We start from the raw sequence: 5140 nt of genomic DNA, 5'->3' as shown, positions 1-5140 counted from the left end.
GATCTTCTCAAACACCCCACTTCGACAGGTTTCACAAAAACCTCCCCGCTCTAAGTCTGACGCCTTCAGACTGTCGAAGGACTTGTCAAAGCAAAGGGGCTTTTCACGAGAAGTGGCGAAGGCTATTGCAAGAGCCAGAAGAGTCTCCACTTCTAAAGTATATCAGTCGAAGTGGGAGTTGTTTAGAAGATGGTGTAAGGGAAAGAAAATATCCTCCTCCAGTACCTCTGTAACTGAAATCGCAGATTTTCTCCTATATTTGAGAAAAGACTGTAACCTGGCAGTTTCAACAGTGAAGGGTTACAGAAGTATGCTGGCCTCAGTTTTTCGAACATAGAGGGAATACATCTGACGAATAATAAAGATCTTCATGACCTTATAAGGTCTTTTGAGACCACGAAACGAACATGTAATCAAGAAGCCTAGCTGGAACTTGGATGTGGTCCTCAAGTTCCTAATGTCGGAAAAATTTGTACCGTCTCACGCAGCTTCGTTTAGAGACTTAACGAGAAAGTCATATTATTCCTTTTGCGTTAGCAACAGCCAAGAGGATTAGCAAGTTGCAAGCTTTGGAAAGGTAAAGTGGGGTTTAAGAAGGATTCAGCGATTTGCTCCTTTAACCATTTTTTCTAGCGAAAAATGAAAATCCCTCAAAGCCTTGGCCAAGAAGCTTTGAGATAAAAGGACTATCTTCATAACAGGGAGAGAACTAGAAAGGACTTTGTGTCCAGTCAGGGCACTCAAGTTTCTACCTGGAGAAGCAAGAAGAATTGCTGAAATCGGTACAGAAGAAAGTCTTTGGTGCTCTGTAAGAGATCCGAAAAGAGCGATTTCTAAGAACGCCCTTACTACTTCATAAAAGATGTAATAAGGAAGCTCACCTTAAGTGCGAAGAAGAGCATCTCAAGGTTCTCAGAGTGAGAGCTCATGAAGTGAGAGCCATAGCTACGTCTATGGCATTTCACAAAACATGGTCGCTTCAGGCTCTTATAGATTTCGACATTTTGGAGATGTAATTCGGTGTTCGCCTCGAATTACCTAAGAGACGTTAAATTTCGTACGAAAAGTGCTTTGCTCTGGGAGCGTATGTTTTGGTTTGGCGAATTCAGTGCTGGGAGAAGGGGCTGAGGCTAATCCTTCCTATTTAGTTTGAAGGCTTAATTTACTGTTTATTGGTGGTTGTTTTATTGGTTAATTGTCAGAGGGAATAGGGACCCTCTTACAATTCATAGATTGTAACAATACTAACATGGTCAGGTGATCGGGATTGGCTTCAGGTGCTCTTTGTATTTGTTTAATAAACCTTAACTCTGTCATGTAAGAGGGAGAGTCTCCATTGATATGACAAAAGGTCAAGGCTCTACCATGTAAGTGGTCAGCCCCCATTGGTACGATCCAGTATAGGCTCTGTCGCGTAAGCGGGGCTAGCCCCCCATTGACACGATCCAAAGTTTATTCAACCATAGGTTCATTCCTCGTTGAAAACTCTTGAGGCAAGCAGACTCATCGACAGTAAGTCATGAAGTCTTCAGCCCAATAAGGTAGGAACTATGGATTATGTTATCCAAGAACATAGGTTGTTTTTTCCCTGTTTTTTTAATGTATTTAGTTTAAGGTATTATTTTGTTTTTAGCTGTCTCTTGCCCGCCACCAAGGGTGCCAATCAGCTAAGTATATCTGCTGGGTAAGTTACTTGTACAAAATGATATTGTTAAGATACAATAAAGTTTTATACATACTTACCTGGCAGATATATACGATTAATGGCCCACCCAGCCTCCCCTCAGGAGACAGGTGGAAGAGAAATTATGGCTTAGAAAACGGGAATAGTTCCAGACCCCGCCACCCAGCGGCGGGAATGGTGGTGGTCACCTGACCTACCTGTCGCGTGTGCCGCGAGTTTTGAAATTCTGTCGGGACGACCGAGTCTATAGCTAAGTATATCTATCTGCCAGGTAAGTATGTACAAAACTTTATTGTATCTTAACAATATCATTTTTGATGATAGTAAAAAGTATATGAATGTTCACTGAGCTTAACCACCAATTCTTTTCATTGCTTTGTAGGAGAGTAAAAGAATGTTTTTAAGAAATTAAAAATGCTAATTATAAAGTTCTCATTTTCTAGAATTATAGTTTAAAAGTTCTCATTTTCTTAGCAGTTTTCAAATAGCTTTGATGGCTGAGTTAGGATTTTTTTTTAGCTCTTTCTCTGTAGAAATGTAGACCATGACATTGATATTTACCAGGGGAAATGGGCAGTCTTCTGCGATTAGTTTCATCAATGGATAGTGGATTTTCTGATCTTCCTCAGGGTTGAGAAAGGTCTTTCTGTTTTGGCTATCAGAGGCTACAGAGCAGCCTTGGGGCTTGATTTTGCACCTGAAAGCATGGATCATTTCATTGTGGGAAATCTTGTTGTTCAGGAGTTTCTAATAGTCTTGTTCTCCAGGAGAACTCAATCCTCCTGCGTGGGACCTTTCTCTAGTCCTGGCAAGTCTCACTTGAGCTCCATTCGAGCCCTCACATCGTCATCAGACGGGATCTAACTCTAAAGACAGTTTTCCCCTGTTGGCCTTGTTCTTCTTCGAAAGAGTTGGGGAGCTTCATTGCCTAAGTTATGATGTTAAGCACAGTCCAAGGGTTGAAGGTCTGTGGCTTTCGAATTTTGTCCAGGAATTTGTGGCTAAGACCCAGAATCCCTTGGTGCATGAGGACAGATTGGCCTTGTTTTCCATTCCCTCACTGAATGAATGACTTTGTGGACAACGATTACAAGAGCTTTTGCTTTTCCCTGTCAGGCACTGCGATGCTATCTGAAGAGGACTTGTCACCTAAGACCTAGGTGCTGTAGACTTTTTGTTAGCACAGGTAGGTCCAGAGGGAAGTGTCCAGGAGCACTAGCTCTTTCTGGTTATGTGAGGCAATTAAACAGGTTTACTCCTAACATGCTAGTGCTGTCACTTGAGTCTGTGCAGGCTAGAGCACATGATATCAGAGGAAAGGGAAAGGTCCTCTCTGGCATTTAAGAAAAAATTGTCTGTTTGTAGAATTTTAAGCGCTGGTTCTAGGCTACATAATCCCACGTTCACTTCCTTTTACCTAAAGGAAGTTGCCCACATGTCTTTGGGCACTTTTTTCCTTGGGTCCGGTGGTGGCTGCCCCAACAACGTTGTGTAATTCACCCAGCCCCTGCCCCTGGTGAGACGTTTGTATCTTACCGAAGATGATTGTGTGAGAGAGAATGGAGTGAGTTGGCTGGCCACTTCCTCTCTCTTTTTCCTTTTTTCTTCCTACGGTACGGGTGGGGTCGAAGGATAAACACTTTATATGCTGGAACTGGTCCAATACAGTGAGTAGGGTTGGTCATACTGGTGGTGGTTTTGCATTGTTACTACACAATAGACAAATCTGCTATTCAGTAGCAAGTGCTCCTCTCTCTCTTTAGCAAGAGGAGTGAGGAGTGGTAACAGGCCTCAGTGGCTTACATGGTTTGTTGCTTGAACAGACAGAGTTTTCTTAAGTTCCTGGAATGCAAATAAAATGTGGCCATTTTATCATTGTAGTATTTCAACCCAGGCAATTGAGGTTTTAGATATCTTATTGTCTATTCTCTCATGGGCTTGGACCCCCTTCTTTAGAACTTGGAAGGGTGGTCAGGTGGGTTGCACTCCCAGTGGGTATAGGATACTTGTACCTCCCTCCAAGGATCAGTCTATCCTATTGTTAAGACCGAAGGATTGATCTGCATATGAACAAATTTTTAATCATTTGTATTTTTTTCATAGCTTACAAACATGAGCTCTTAAACGTTTACTGCCCACCTCTAGCCGCCCCTCTCTCTTTTACTGGGTTGGGGAAAGACTGCCGCGTCATTGGGTTGGGGGAAAGACTGATGCATCACTGGGTTTTTATGCCTGGTTGGTGACCAGCTTCCACCTAGTATACTCATGAGTTGCCAGGTGCCACAGACTCCTTGCTTTATAATCTTTGATTATTTTTAACTGGTTTCCAGCTGGTGCAAGAAGATTATTCTAGTGTTAAGACCTCAGATTTGTAAGTTATGAAAAGTACAAATTGATTAAAAATTAGTAATTTTTTGCCAGCTCAGATTGGTTCCCCATATGCCTATTCCTACTTAGGCCAGTCAGAAACCAACATTGAGAATGTCAAGGTCTAACATGTTTAGTTTTTATATAAATCAGTTTACAATGTTCTTATTATAGGCAGTCCCCGGGTTACGACGGGGGTTCCATTCTTGAGAGGCGTTTGTAAGCCGAAAATTGTTGTAAGCCGGAACATTGTCAAAAATCCTAAGAAAACCTTACTTTTAATGCTTTGGGTGCATTAAAAACTTTTGTAAACTGCATTCTTATTGCATTTTTCATCAAAAGAAACCTTCAAATATTGATTATTTTGCATTTTTGGAGTCATATTTCTATTGCCAGATCAGTGTTGTAGGCGCCATAACACTGGAACATGCGTCGTAAACCTAGAAATAATTTCTGATAAAATATAATGAAAAGCATTGTGTACCTCAGAACGTAGTAAGCTGGGGACTGTCTGTACTATTCAATTACGTATATCTTTAAACACAATAGTTACCTTGAAAACTCTGCAGCCATCATAAGAGAAACCCCTCAACTAGCTGATAGGCCATTAGTTTATGTAGGGAAATGTTGATAACCTAGTTATGTCATGGTATTCTAGTTTTCAGCCATTAGAGTTGTTGAAGGAAACAAACCTTCAACAAGTCTTATCTTTACTATTTCCTGTCCTTTTCAAGTTCAAGGCCTTATTACAAGTATACAATTTTGTAATTATTTTTTCTTCATTTTTTTGTAGTATTTGAACATACATATATGTATGATTTGTAGTTTTGAAATTTTCATATTTACAGTGCCAACCTTCTTTTGTTATGTAGTTATGCTCAGTTTCACAATTATTCTTTTGTCTTTCTTTACAGATTTCAAGATCAAAAAGATTACATTGAAGAGATAAGTAATCAATTACACAGGAAGATTTTTCCAAGAAAAAAGTCGGAACGATGTCTTCCAATCATACTTTATAGCACTATTTCTTCTGGTACTTTTAAGAGAGTTATATAACTCTAATTGTGATATTAGATTAATTTAATAAAT

Source organism: Macrobrachium nipponense, chromosome 17 (genome assembly GCF_015104395.2).
Source record: "Macrobrachium nipponense isolate FS-2020 chromosome 17, ASM1510439v2, whole genome shotgun sequence".
In the NCBI taxonomy this organism is placed as follows: Eukaryota; Metazoa; Arthropoda; class Malacostraca; order Decapoda; family Palaemonidae; genus Macrobrachium; species Macrobrachium nipponense.
Note: the sequence above shows the minus strand (reverse complement) of the source record.